The 15,877-nt window shown below is 40.9% G+C and overlaps 1 long non-coding RNA gene across 1 annotated transcript in view; it reads left to right on the top strand.

The window, feature by feature from the left end:
* Nucleotides 1–599: 599 nt before the first annotated feature.
* Nucleotides 600–15,877, top strand: part of LOC306664634 — a 110,295-nt gene continuing 95,017 nt past the window's right edge. The window contains exon 1 of the long non-coding RNA XR_013764765.1: nt 600–691. This is a non-coding gene — a long non-coding RNA (uncharacterized lncRNA). The remainder of the gene's footprint in view (nt 692–15,877) is intronic.

Raw genomic sequence — 15,877 nt, 5'->3', positions numbered from 1 at the left:
CACCTGGTTGTGCCTGGGCCACCACATCCTCTATTTCCTCTTCATATGGGAACAGAAAAGGAAAAGGCGAGTTTTCCCTGGATGGTGGAGAGTTGGAGGAAGACACCACGGTAGTGCCCTTACCACAATGCTTTATATCTTAGCTCTTCTTCTACTTGACATCAAATTTTGGGGAACATCACTTTGGTTCATCTGTCTGTTGCTAGGAAGTCCTTAACCTCATATGTGCAGTTTCTGTGGACTCTGGGTTTTAGACAATGATTTCTCCATCTCTCTTCACATGTAACTACCCTGGGATTTTAGACCTTCAATCTTTTTCAGACATTGCACACAGTACTTTGTGATCCTCTGTGACCCAGCATAAGAATCTCAGATCATCTTTGATAACAAGACCTGCTAATAAGATGCTCAACAGATGCAGATACTCATCAGTCATCAGAAGCTTCATGTTGATTGAAAGTACTCTTCTACCCTTCAGATCAGGCCCACATGTGCAGCAGTGCAGATGTGCAGACAGGACACCACTAGTGTGTCCCTGGGGTCCATCTGGAGGGCAAACTCCTCTTGAGCAGTTCTCTCACTTTTCAGGGAAGTGATCTTTCAATCTGGAATAAAGCATTCATGAAGTAGCCATCATGGTCCAACCTCTGAACCAGGTGATGGGGATACAAAGGTGATGAGCAGAACAGAGGTAGATAGAGAGACATCCCATAAACCTCCTCTATACCTGCAGAGCCCCAACAGGAAGGCATATTTGTTAAGTGGATGAACCTGCATTGATGTGTCCCCACAGTTGACTTAAGGGTTAACTCTTGGTTCTCTGTGTTCTACGGATTTGGATAAATTTATAATTTCTGTACCCACCATTAGAGTGTCATAGAATATTTTCACTGTCCTAAAAATCCTCCCCCCTCCAACTCTTAGTCATCACTGATTGTTTTAGTGCATTATAGTTATATATAATAGTGGGGTTGATTTTGATATATTCATAAATGTATATAACAGGTTTCTCCATTTCAGTCCCCAATACCTTCCTCCTACTCCCCCTGATCTCCTTCCTACGCTCTTCCTCTGACCGTGAAGGTTTTCTGGAATGTTGTTCCAGCATTTTATAGAAGGTCACTCTATTGAAATTAGTCTGATGTGTTCTCATGATTAGACTGGGATTGAGGAGCATCTGAAGGAAGATCATGGATGTAAAGTACTTTGTTTATCACACCATATTCTGGCTCTATGCTATTAACGTGATAGATGGTTGTAGATGCTGCCCTTGTTCACCTCGCCAAGGAAGAATTTGTCAGGTTTCTTCACCATAAAGTTGACTCCTTTCTTCTCCCCACCTCTACACCAGGCAAAAAGGAAGGAAGTCACTCTATGCTCCCTGCATGGAGGAGTGGGAATCGTGCTCCACCTGTCCGCACAGGGATCAACAGAAATTATTTGGGATGATTTTGCATAGGAAATTTGTCTCTCTTCTGCCATTTATTTATGTATTCATTTATTTGTAATAGTATAGACTTATGTATATTTATTTTAAACTTCATAATCAGATACTGTTTTATTTTGTCACTGGGCTTTGATCAGTGGCTGGCCCCTGTGTTCCTTTGGCACAATCCAGTCATTATAAGAGTCTGCTTCCTTCCTACTTTCCCTACCCATGTTCCCTCCTTTTTCCCCTCTCTCCCTCCTCCCCTTCTGAGGTTATATAAATGGCACATTTTTCCATTACCTTCTTCACTGAGGATATTTAACATTCTTTTGTAATACAGATTATCAAACTCTGCATTCCATCCTGGGATTCCTCCAACTTCCTAAATGACTTTTTAATGTGTATTCATTAAATTGCACTCTGTGCTGTGAAGTTCACTGGGTTTTGACAGTTGCCTAGTGTCCTGCGTCTGCAACTGCAGTGACAGGCAGAATAATGTCACTCCTTCCCCAAATCACTTGCCTGTCTTCCGTTTAATTTCCCGAACCCCTTTGAAACACTGAATTTTGTGTTGTCTCTACAGTTTTGCTTTTAGCAGAATGCCATCTGGAGATGGTCATACAGCACACAGAGCCCTGTGTTCTGGTTCTTTCACTCAGCAATGTGCATTGAGATGCACCCCTGTCTTTGTGTGCCTGAAGAGCTCATTTATTTTTATTACTGAGTAATATTCCATTATATGAATGTGCCAGGTTTGTATTCATTCACTTATAAAAGGACATTTTAGTGGCTTCCAGTTTGGGAGATCATGAATACAGTTTCATTAAATATTCATGAACAGGTTTCTGTGTGACACTTTAGTTACTGAGGCATTTTGGAATCACGTTTTCAGTTTGAGGAATCTCAAATTTTCAGACCGTTTGAGGGTGGAATAATTGAAGAGGCATCACGCCCCCGCTACACTTGAAGGAGCCTCAGATTAGAAGAGGTCCCTTCCTCTCCTCCCCTGCCTCAGTTTTCACCACTGGCAAAGGGCAGATCCACGCTTGAGAGTACTCTTCTGGGCCCACATGTCATCTTCCTCTCATAAATCATTCTGCTTTGTCAATTATTTGAGAAAACAATTGAGAACTCTGATGCACTATCCAGGTGACAGTAATTTCTTCTAGCCAGAAGTTCTCATTTTTCTTGCTTGTTTTTGTCACTGCACAGATCCTCACAGAGCAAAGTCAACAACAGCTTAATATTCCATAATAGAAATGAAAAAGGAAATAAAGAGCTCACCTGACACCTTGCTACTTCTCTAGCATACGGCTAGGGCACTTATGATGTTGTAATTACCTTTTGCCTTACCTTGAACTCTTTTCAGATGCCTTATTAAAACTATTTAAAGTTAATACTCATTATAAGAAGTGGCCCTCGAGTGTTGACCAGGTGCTAGACACAGGGCTAAGCATTTCATTGGCTTAATTTCATTTATTTCTCCTACAACCTTCAGAGGTAGCTTATGTATTATTATCCCCTCTTTGCATATGAGGAAACTAAGGTTCAGGCAAAATTATGTAACTGACCCAGAGACCTGCAGCTTTTAAGAGGGAGGAATGGAGCTTGGGGTCTGTTAGAGTTTCACTTTTCACCAGCTTATCAATGATTTACAGAGAAGCATGACCTTCAAAAGCAGAGTGGTCTTTCTAGAGTTGTGCCCTTGATTTTGAGGGTGAGGCACAAGAAAAGCTACCATGAGGGCATAGCTGTAGCACCCATGTCAGGGCCAACTAGACAAGTGTGTCTCATAAACACAGCTCCTGATGAAAAGTTGCACCTCAGAAAAGAGGAAATGTTGTTTCCCTTGGTGACACCATCTAATAAGAACTGAACTGCTCTGGGGCCCTGGCCCGTTATGTTGAAGTGAAAATAGAGCAATTATCTTCCTTCCTCATTTTCCCATGTCAACCCAGGGGTAAAATGGTACACTGAGCAAATATACTAAATTATATTACACTTAGTGTTAAATGTGAAAATCTTAGCTGCTGGCTGCAGAGAGATTAGCAGGCTCCAGCGATTTTTCTTTTCCAGCACATACTCCAGTCCCACCCCAGTGAGAAGCCTCAGGCATAGAACTGCTTGTTTTGGTCAGGTGCAATATAGGTTTCTAAATGCAATTCCAGGTTGGCTCTGTGAGGTTTGCAGAGGGAACTCTTGGTACACGTTAGTGGAGTGATTCCCATACAGTAAGTAGTGCACATATCTGGGGAAGAATAAAAGCATAATGCTGGGCAGAGTGCTGAGCATGAGGATGAGGACTGTCCATACAAAAGGACACCTCCCAGGGGTAGTCAGCCTCACTGGGGTAATGGAATCATTGTTGTGCAGGAAAATAGAAGGGGACCTCAGCACATTGGTACTCCATTACCTGCAAAAACTCAAATGGCTTGTATATTAATGGTGATGTGAGAGTTGCTGAATTTGTTGAGTGTTTCTAACACATGGCTCTGTTCATGAGTCACACTGAGAGACTGAGGTCTTGGAACTATCAGTGTCACATTTATACACTTGGCAAATGTTCACTAACAACCTGCCATTTACCCAGATACTATTTCAGGTTCTAGGTTTGCCTAGTCTATTGTGGTATGTTCGTTAACCCCTTCTGTAGGAAACCTACAGAAGGAACATTGCTCTTAAGTAAGCTCTAGATTTTATCTGGAATCCACCTTTTTTTCCCATTAATGTCCATTTTATGATTCTGTAGCAAATCCAGATGCCACAGTTAAGTCATCAAATCTCCTTGGTGTCTCTAGGTCTGTGACAGTTTCTCCATCTTTCCTTATTTTTCATGATATTGACAGTTTTGAGGAGTACTGGGTAGGTTTTATGAAATGATTTTCAAATGATGTTCCTCGGCTTTTCCCATGAATAGACAAGGGATATAGGTCTTTGGAAATGCCATAGGGTTGAAGTGCCTGTCCTAATATACCATCCAGTCACATGGCATTGGTGACAATGCCCTCGAGCACTTGCTGACATAGTGATGGACTGTTTTATCCATTGTAAAATGTTATTTTTCTTTTCATGCTCTGCATTTTGAAATTGATTCACTAAGGCCTACCCATACTAAAAAGATATATTCCAAATACATGTAGAACCAACCCTTCCATACAGATGGCATGCCATGTATTTGGAATATATCTAGAATGCTTTTGTATGGAAGACGTGTATCTTCTATCCATTTATTCAGTCATTTATGTCAGTGTATACTTATTGATATCTTGTTTATACGTTGTGTTATAATCCCATATACTACTATTTATTTTTTTCCATGAATTTATCCAGGTTCAGCTCTTGTTTGAGATGCTCTATCAACTTGTGTTTTGATGACTTCCTAGCTCACTGACGATACCTAGTGTTCTAGGTTCAACTTGCACCTCCCCTGCCATATCCCTGAGTCAGCCATTTCTCTCAGGAGCCCAGATTCTTGTGATTGGAGGAAGGTTTTTTTTTTTTTTATTAAAATCCTTTTTATTTTTACAGATTGCATTTTGATTCATTATACACAAATGAGGTACAACTTTTCATTTCTATGGTTGTACACAATGTAGATTCACACCATTCATGTAATCATATATATACATAGGGTAATACTGTCTGTTTCATTCTACTATATTTATGTCCCCCATCTTCTCCCACTCATTTTCCTCTATACCATTCAAAGTTCCTTCATTCTTCTCTTCCCCCACCCCACCCCCATTATATATTGTCATGCACTTATCAGAGAAAACATTCAGCCTTTGGTATTTTGGGCTTGGCCTATTTCACTTAGCATGATATTATCCAACTTCATCTGTTTACCAGCAAATGCCATAATTTTATTTTTCTTAATGGCTGAGTAATATTCCATTGTGTATATATACCACAGTTTCTTTATCCATTCATCAATTGAAGGGCATCTAGATTGGTTCCACAATCTAGCTATTGTGAATTGAGTAGCTATGAACATTGATGTGGTTGCATCAGTGTAGTATGCTGATTTAAGTCCTTTGGGTATAAACCAAGGAGTGGGATAGCTGGGTCAAATGGTGGGTCCATTCCAAGTTTTCTGAGGAAACTCCATACTGCTTCCCAGAGTGGTTGCATCAATTTGAAATTCCGCCAGCAATGGATGAGTGTTCCTTTTTCCCAACATCCATGCAAACACTTATTATTGCTTGTGTTCTTGATAATAGCCATTCTAATTGGAGTTAGATGAAATTGTAGGGTAGTTTTAGTTTGCATTTCTCTAATTACTAAGGGATGATGAGCACTTTTTCATATATTTGTTGATCACCTGTATATCTTCTTCTGTGAAGTGTCTGCCCAGTTCCTTAGCCCATTTATTGATTGGGTTCTTTGTATTTTGGGTGTAATGTTTTTTAAGTTCTTTATAAACTTTGGAGATTAGTGCTCTGTCTCAAGTGTGTGTGGAAAAGATTTTCTCCCACTCTGTAGGCTTTCTTTTCACATGGAGGATGGAATTTTGAAACCAAGGTCTGGATGCTGTGAGTGATTCTTGCTGCTGGAATACTATGATTCCAGGCTCTTTCAGGAGACAGAACTAGGGAACACAGGGATGTACACTAAGCCAAGCATTCACCATTAACTCTTATTGTTCCTGTACCTGTCCATCTCTACATATGTATTAAGATAAATATGGATTCATACTAATGTCACTAATCCAGTAGCACAAGCTTGTTGTAGTCTTCTGTTCTTGCTAATTCATAACTTTCGTCTCCAGTGGTGGGAAACCTGACATCTACCAATATCAACTGCTTACCTATTTTTTTCAACCACAATATGCACATTAAGTAGTTTCAAAATTATTGACCTGTAGCCCTATGATAAACAGCTTTACCAACTGAGAAATAGGGTTTATTGTACAGTTCCTTTTTTCCTTCTCTTATCAATTTCTGGTCTAAACACCATTTTCCAAAATTTCTTAGGTCATCTCCCTTCTCTCTCTACTTTCTATAGTGCAGTTATGTTTTACATTTGTAATATACTTAGATTGGATTTTTTTTAATCGTCTATGCTTCATCGTGGAATCCCCCAACTTTCTGATTTATTATTATTATTTCAAAGTTTACATACATTAATGTTTCTTCTTTTTAATGTGAAATCTCTGGATATTGACAAATGCATGAACCACTCAAGTAGCATATCAAACAGTTCCATCACTCTACAATTTCCTAAATAATAGTCATTTAATATTTTATGCATTTTAAAGAGAACAAATATGCAGATCTTCCTTCGGCAGAAACAATATAATGGCTAACTATCTCCCTGCCCAGTTTCTCCCTATTCCAACCTACTTTTGTACCCAACTGCTCCTACATCCACCCTCCCCTGGCAAATATAAATCTGCTTTTATCCCTGTGGTTGTGCAAATTTCAGGCCAATATGTGAATGTAGTTATACATTATGCTGCCATTTGATTCTTGAATCATTTACTTAGAAAAAAATGCCTTTAAGATCCATACCGGTTTTGAATGAATCTATGACAAATTTAATGTCAGCCACAAAGGATGGAAGACTTGAGACTTTTTTTATGGTGCCATGTAAATCTCCTACATCCTCCACCCAGGATTTCATTACATTTAGGATTTTAGAGAGGTACTCCAAAATGAGAGAGTTTTAATTTATATCTACTCTAATAAGTGAAGGTTTTAAACCATGTTTCAAAATTTTTTTGATTAAAGAATAATAAACTAATTTAATATCTTGTTAACTTTAATATAGAACAAATTTCTCAGATTTCCTGAGGCAGATACTGTATGCTGGCTCACAGAACTTATCTGATGTCTCCCTATCCCAATCCCTGTTCTGTGCTTCTTCACAGTAGCAGAGGCTTATGTTGATAACCCACACCTCACTCCCTTGCAGCTAGCTGTGGCCAGTAGCATAGTTCTTGTCTATGACTACTTCATACATCTCCCTTTCTCTTTCTTCCTTCCTGGAATATGGACATGCTGATGTTCATATTGATCAAGGCTCAGTATCAACTTGGAGAGAGTGAATATAATAGGTGGAGCAAATAGAAGGAGCCTGATTCCCTGTGGTACTGTTATGCTGTAGCACAAGCCACAAACCTGCCCTGATCTTACTTGTATGAGATGCTTGCACAGCTTGCATCTCACCTGCTGTGGTCATTTTTGCTGTTGCTAATCGCCAAACTCAATGCTAATGGAGGCACACTGCCATGGTGCTCTATATAGGGGTCCCAGGAATGTTCAAGAAGTGTCTGAGGATGGCTGGAAATTCAGCAAAATCACTATTTTTATTAAATTAACTATGTTGAGTCCTTATTAATTGAAAAGTACTCTGCTAGACTTCTGCAGCTATGAAAATAACCTGCCATTTATTGCTTCCATAAACAAACTTAGGACACAATCTAGACAATGCTGGGTGTACTCAAGAGAACCTTCGACTTGGAACTGAGATCTGTGTTCAACATAACTCTGAATTAGCCATGTGATACAGCTTTATTCATGCATTTATTGCTGCTGTTTATTAATACTTATTTATGATATACCAGGTACTCTGTGATGAGATCTTAACACAAACATTTGTTCTTCATAAATACATTAAGTAGGATTTAGGATTATCCCACGTTTTGCAGAAAACTAAGGGTCAATAAAATGAGCATTCACACAGTTAGTAAATGGCAGAGTTATAATTCAAATTGAAAGGTCAAATTTAACCTTTTCCAGCTTCAACAGCCTCTTCTACAAAGTGCTTGCTACAAAGTTTTTCCCGTCTCACACCGCTTTTGTCATAGCTGAGAATAAAATGAAATTGGAATTGGATTGTTTTTTCCATCATGCTGTGCTCTAGAGTTATTAGGTATTATTTCTTTACCTGGCACTTGACATGTACTTAAAGATGAATTTATATGAACAGTGGGGATAAATAAAAATTATGTGACCAATTAACTCTGTATCAAGATAGACTGTGCTATCTGGAACAAAGTACAAAGAGAGAATTAGAAGGAAAAGATTGATTCCACAGTTAAGCATGTAAAAGGACTTAATACCTGTTGTGCTAGTTTTGTGCAGCTGTGACCAAAATGCCTAACAAAAACAATTTGAAAGAGTAGAACTTTATTTTGAGGCTACAGTTTTAGAGGTCTCAATCTGTGGTTAGCTGACTCCACTGTTCTGGGTCTGAGGTGAGACAGAACATGGTGGGAAGGCATGGTGGAGGAAAGCTGTCAGCTCATTGCATCCAGCAATCAGAGAGGGCACTGCTACGGGGAGAAAATAATCTCCAAGGCCGTGTCCCCTCTGACCTACTTCCTCCAACCACACTCTACCTGCCTAAAGTTACCACTCCATCTTCCTTTCAAATTATTAATTTATCAACTGGAGTAATCCACTGATGTGGTTGCAGCTCTCATAATCTCATCATTTCAACTCTGAATATTCCTTCATTAACACCATAGCTTTCAGGTGACACTTCATATCCAAATCAGGGTTCAGGAGATGACAACACATTTGCATCTTCAAAGATGACTGGGACTTTGCATATCTGTGAGGTCCCCTCAGTGAGTATAAGGTGTCTGTGTGCAGGTTCTCATCTCCAAGAATACCACGGACATCATCAACAGAAGCCACATTTTTCTCTTCTCATGGCTCAGTGTTCTCAGCACAGGCCTTGGGACATGGTGTGTGCTGATGGTGCTTTGGTTGGATGACTTTGATGGGGATGCTTTGCTTTAGCAGGATTCCTTACTTTCTTGAGGACAAACTGGTAATAGTTTACTTTCTAATCTATTACTTAGAAATGTCTGAAGCATTTCTCCTAGACATTCAAGAACACGATTCTAATGTGTCATGAGAAACACTCCAAGGGCTTTAGAGACATTTTGTCATTGTGTTTCCTTTTGTGACATTTTGCTGTGTTTCCTCCAGAACAAAATGTGAAGAAATGTCATCAACAAAATGGAAAATGCAAGTTTAGACTCATCTATTATATCTGTATTGTGTCAGTTCTCTAATTTTTGTCTAAAGGCCATTGAAGTTCATAAAAAGAAGGGGGAAAATCCATAGAAGCAAATGGTTCAATTAATTATTCATTTTTGCAAAAATTTATCCAGTGCTTAATAAATGTGTCAAGCATCTCATAGGCATGAGGAGTACAGCAGGAAACTGAACTCTCTGGGTGGTTTGGGTATATTATTTAAAAATATCTGTATACTTATCTTTTATTCTTTGTTCTGAATTCTCACCCCAAAAAGGTTCTTTGCAGATCGTATTAAGTTCCACTATAAAAGTAGCTTTTAGGGGCATTAAGATCATTGTTTTCTATATCTGATTATCTTATCATGCCTAGCTCAGTGTATATGTATAGGTCAGGGGCAATGGGGAAGAGACACAGGGATTTAAAAAGAAAATGGGCTTTGGGGTCACAAAGTAGCATTAGATATAACCTTCATTTAATGATATTCACTTGTTAACTATTTCTTGAGTGGCTACTCTGTGCTAGGTACAGAAGTTACAGTGGGAAATGGGATAGGCTTATCCAGCCCCTTCTTTTCTGTGGCTCATATTCTATTGAAGAGAGAGAATTAAATTGGAGTGTGGGTTCTGGTCCTTTGATAAATAGGCTTCTAGAGATTGACTGGAGAATGTTCTAGTGAAGGAAACAGAGTCAGGGCTGCCTGGGAGCCCATGGGAGATATTAGACAGTACACACCTAATGCTTGAGGAAAGGAGGAAGAGGACAGGAACATGTGGAGAAAAGTCTCTGTGTGGTTCTCATAAAGTGCTGATAAAGCTGCTGAGTCCTGCAGCCAGGTCAGCAATCAGAAGTGTAAACTCAAGGCCCGCAAATGATGGAGGCAAGAGACTGGAAGCAAACCTCGGATCAGCAAGCTTTCCTTGGTTCTGCAGCAAAGTCCATCGATCAGGCACACGAGGGTGCATTTTCTGGGTATAGAAATGGCCCCCAGGGTTACAGAAGGCGTCTAGGTTTTATAGTCTCATTGGAGACTACGGACATGCAGTTTGGACAGTCAGGGGCTAATTGTGCAGGTTAAAACTTTAACTTAGGAAGGTAGTTATAAAAAGTTCGAACACTGGGAAAAGCTCACAACTCGATGTTCACTGCTTGTCTTCCTTCCTCTGGGACCCACTCTTACCTGGAGCTTCACTATTTGCTCTTCTCCTTCCAGGACTCATCTGCAATGGGGAAGGGTAAAAGTCCAGGACTCAGCATTCAGTATTGGTCTCCTTCCTTCATGATGCACTGAGTTTGGGAAGGCGTAAATGTTTGCTTTTGGTAGAGATGCTGCAGAAGAACCCAGGAAGGGATGAAAGTTTGGTTTTTCCCCTGAGAGCCTATTGTTATTGGTAAAGGAGGCACTGGGAGAGGTTTAATGTTTGGCAATTTCCTCTACCTCCTTCTGAGCCACATTGTCCTTCCATTTTTCTTGGGGAGCTGTCTTGTAGGAATATTATTTTCTATAACCCTTCAAGAGGCATCCTGCACTCACCAGGAAGGGCCTGCTTTGTATGCCTCAGGTTCTGTCGTGGGCTGGGTGTGGCTGGTGGGCAGGTGTCCTGAGTGCTCAGTCACTGAATTTCACACTCCTCATTTAGAGATCCCAAGGGTGACTTTGCATAGTTGCCACGACTAAGTGTGTTGTGTGTCTGTGACTGGGAAGCACAGGGTTCTAGGGGAACATAGATTGATGGCCACAGGTGTCCCTGAGGGAGGGATGTGTGGGGGCAATAAGCCAAACTTACCCAGGAGAGGAGACAAACCAGGGAAAGTATTTCAGACACATACAATGACATTTAAAAGACAGAGCCTACAGTTGCTGAAAGGAAGGAAAGGAAAGCAGTCTGAAGACAGCATGTGAGAACAGGGAGGAAGGAGGGGGGATTTGGGAGAAGACATAAGGTACCAGGCAAATCCTAGTCTATCAAACAAATAAGCAGCTTAGGTTTTTATCAAGTCAAGTAGGAAGCATTTGAGCATGAAGTGGGGGTGGGGAAGAATGGAGCTGGGTCACAAGATCACCTTGGCAGTTTAGAAATTCCACTCTGGTGGCTCTGGGGAGTGCAGACTGGTTGAGAGCAAAACTGGAAGACTAAAGACAAACTGGGAGGCTCTCCCAGCCGTGGTGCCTGGACTGCAGCTCCACATGTGGACGTCTGGGCCATGATTAGGAGAGCAAATGGCAGATTGCTAATCGAGTGAACGAAGTGGAGAGAGAAATTAAGGAGGCCCCCCCAGGTTCAGTCTCTTTGGCCAGGGGATAGGGAAGGATTGCTCAGATTCTTCAGGCTTTGGTCTCCTGGTCTGAAAAATGAAGGTTAAAAAAAAAAAAAAAATCTACCACATAAGGGTGGTTCAAAGTTAAATTAGACAAAGTAAATAATGTATCTAGCACAGTATAGTTTAAATGGTAATTCCTTGTGGACTTCTGTATGCAGGAGGATTTAAGGTGTGCTCCTACTGGAGAATCGGATTAACCATTGAGGAAATTAGGTTTTCTGTCTATGATCCACCATCCTCTCTCCTTTTCTGTTCCTGTCTCTTAGATTATTGCACTGCATTTGAATAAACACAACTTTAACTCAAGGATTTTAATACAGTGAATCATTATACTAATTCTCCTGATAGGAAATCCAAACACTTAGAGTAAAAGATGCAGAATAAATGATGATCAATCTATATTCAATATCAAGGCAGGCTAATATTCGTCTCTGGGGTATGTGTGTATTGGTTTCCCTCTGTCTCTCTTACTGAGTCTTAAACTAAGTGACATAGGGAGAGAAGAAAAACTGGAAATGGATAAATTCAAGGAACCTTGCTGACTGGCCTTGTTGTGGCGTCCCCTGCCCTACCTCCTCATTGAGCCTCTGTAAAGTCCTCTTTACCCTGAGCACAGTCCACTTCTGCCCTAGGAAGCCAGAATCTGTTCCCCTGCCTGCATTCAGGACACCACCACCTCCTGCAGGGCCTCTCTCTAGTGGCGTCAACCAAGTGTCTCCCCTTTGAGGCAGAAAGCCAAGCACACTTACCACTGCTGGGACAATGTTTTCAGTCACAACTGTGCACCATTTTATGATGGCATTTCCATGGGATTCCAGGCTCTGCTCTGAATACCTGAACCCTGAGTACTGTCCCTATGTTTATTAGAATATGATGAAGGTTATCACACTTGACTGTGCAAGTTAACATATAGGTGCCTAAGCCCCAGCTCAGGTCCTCTGAAGCAGTATCTTCTGGGCTGGCTGGAGGAATCTACATAAGAAGGAAAATACTCTAACCTAGACTTTTGCTTCTAAAGTGCTGTCCTCAGACCAGAAACATGGGCATCACCTGGGAGCTGTTGAAATTGCAGACACTCAGGCCCTACCCAGACCTATTGAATCACTTTGCATTTCAAACATGATTTCCATGTAATTAGTTAGACAGTAAAGGTTTCTGAAGCACCATTCTATATCTATGGTCCTCAGTCATGGTAGCTTCTGCTCCTCCACCCCCAACTGTTAGCCACTATTTGGAGACAGCTTAGATTGTCATAACTGGGAAGATGGTAATGGCATCTGGGTAGCCTACAATTTGCAGGACAAACCCCCAGTCCAGGACAAAAGAATAGCAAGTCAGTAATATGAGCAGGGCTCATGCTGAGAAATCCCCCCGAGCTATTATTATTGTAACCAAGTTGGTAGATTAGTTTGGGAGTCAGCCACCTGCAAAGGCTTAGCCAAAGCAGCTGGTTATCTGAGAGTCTAGCTGAAGGCTTTGCATTCTCAGCCAGAGTGAAGAGAATGGACTCTGGGGTCCCAGAGTTTGGGGCTGAGTCCCAGCTTTTCCCCTCATATGCTGTCTTAGGTCACTGAGGAGATAGAGACCAACCAATGAGAACAAGAACAGGTATTATGCTGAGAGCTCTCTGTGCAAGATTTAACCACCATCCCTTGTGTTTGGCAGTCTCAAAGTTAGACAGGCTTAACAGTGTCTTGCAGTGGAGGACAGAGAAGCCTTGATGGAGATGTTAGCATAGAAAGCTGGGTCAGGCTGACTAGAAAAGGAGCCTCCTGGGGGATTGCAAAGTAAAATATGCATCCTAAATTGAAAATGGGGACAGAGGTTTGGAAGCTCTCAGCCATTCAATCCTGGTTGCCTGGGGATGATTGTTGCATAAATTGATATTTATATTTCTAGTTTGTTACTAAAAAAAAAAAAAAAAAAAAAAGGAAGGGAAAAAAAAAAAAGTGAAGCCCCTACAAGTCTACCTGGTAGCAGGCTGACTTCTTGAGTGTTTAATTATTTGAGAAGGTGGTTTCCCCAGAGTGAGTTCCTACAGGTGTGTGTGGGGGGTCGGTGTTCTATTTTCTGATCCTACGTTCATACTCTCAGTCTCTACAACTTGTAAATTACTTTGGACCTCCGCATCTCCTCATCTACATGTCTCCTCATGGAGAATTGAAAATAGGCCAAAGAGGTGTTCTTCACCATCACCTCCACAGCTGTCTCTGAGCTTGCTCTCCTAGGCTATGACCTCACAGGCTCCCACCAAGGGAGCCTGTACAAAACATGTACAAAAACACAGGTCAGCAAGAGTTTAGGGAGATAGCATGCGCAAGCCATGGAGTGGTTATGACATGCTTCATGCTTTTAGTTGCAGGAAGAAAACATTAGAGAATGTGGGTGTCATTCTTACTACCAGGATGTGAGTCAGAGGCTGTTTGGTTTTATTTATAGCTGTTTGATCTTGGGCTTATGAAAATCGCAGTAGAACTCTATTATAAAACAGGGACAATACCTGCATCTATTGGTGAAGATAAACTAATATTTCCCTTTAACCTACTGAGAGGGCATATGGCAGAGCAAAAACTCTGGAAGTAAGGACTCTGAAAATGTCCACTCTTTACTGCTATCATCACTGAGGCAGCCAGGAGATGAGGATGCTCTCAAGGTGGGAACAAAGCCTCCCATGAAGTGGCAGGGCCTGCCCTCTGGAGATCCTTGTCATTCAAGGTCTGCTCCTTAGTGCTGGACAGTTCCCTCACAAGCCCCGGGGTCACCCAGCTGTTCATCATTGAGTAGAATCCTGTGAGGGAAGTTACTAATCTACAGATGATTAACCCAGGCAATGCTATACACTGGGGTTTTGAAACCCACCGTGCAATCTTGTGTGTGTTGCTCACTGTGGAGGCACAGGGATTGGCTGAAGCAATCCCAGCCTCCTGACACCTACTGCAAGTTCCAGGAAGTTCACAGCTCTCCTTCTCCCCTTATAGTCAGGATGGGGATGATCTTCTTTCTCCCTTAGTCTGGGATAAGCAGTTTATCCTGGCTCTATATCCTGTATTGTGGTTTTGATACAGAGGTCTTGCTAAGATAACCCCACCTGCATGGGCAGATAGGTGAAGGACATACAGAAGGTCTTTGTGCACAGACTGAATCTGCAGTGGGGAGGCTCACTACGTGAAGAGAATTACAGGAATTTTAGTCATTGTGGGTGTGCTTCTGATGTGGATAACTAGTCAGTCAGGAATGACTGCAACTAGGGCCATCTCCTAGAGTTTTCTGAGACAATGAGGTACTCATGTTTGGAATTATCTGGAATCAGGGATTTTCTTTTTTATTATTATTTATTTTTAATTTTTTACAGACTGCATTTTGATTCATTGTGCACAAATGGGGTACATCATTTCATTTCTATAGTTGTACACAATGTAGATTCATACCATTAGTGTAATCATACATGTACATAAGGTAATGATGTCTGTCTCATTTCACCATTTTTCATATCCCCTCTCCTCCCTCTCATTTCCCTCTACATAATATAAAGTTTCTCCATTCTTCTCTCAACCCCCCCACCCCCCAATCCCCATTATATATCATCATCCACTTATCAGGGAAAATATTCGGCCTTTGGTTTTTGGGGATTGGCTTATTTCACTTAGCATGATATACTCCAATTCCATTCATTTATCTCAAAATGCCATAATATGCAGTAAAATGAAATTAAAACTTTATGGTTGAATCATATTCCATTGTGTATATATGCCAGTCTCTTTATCCATTCATCTGTTGAAGAGCATCTAGGTTGGTTCCATAATCTAGCTATTGTGAATTGAGCAGCTATAAACATTGATGTGGCTGCATCACTCTAGTATGCTGATTTTAAGTCCTTTGGGTATAGGCCAAGGAGTGGGATAACTGGTTCAAAAGGTGAGTCTATTCTGAATTTTCTGAGGATTCTCCAAACTGCTTTCCAAAGTGGCTGCACCAATTTGCAACTCCACCAGCAATGTAAAAGTGTGTCTTTTTCCCTACAATCACGCCAATGTCTATTATTTTTTGTGTTCTTGATAATAGTCATTCTAATTGGAGTAACATGAAATCTTAGAGTTGTTTTAATTGGCATTTCTCTAATTACTAGAGATGTTGAAC

The sequence above is a fragment of the Sciurus vulgaris genome (assembly GCF_902686455.1).
Source record: "Sciurus vulgaris genome assembly, chromosome: 6".
NCBI classification, from domain to species: Eukaryota; Metazoa; Chordata; class Mammalia; order Rodentia; family Sciuridae; genus Sciurus; species Sciurus vulgaris.
This window is presented reverse-complemented; position numbering and strand designations above follow the sequence as displayed.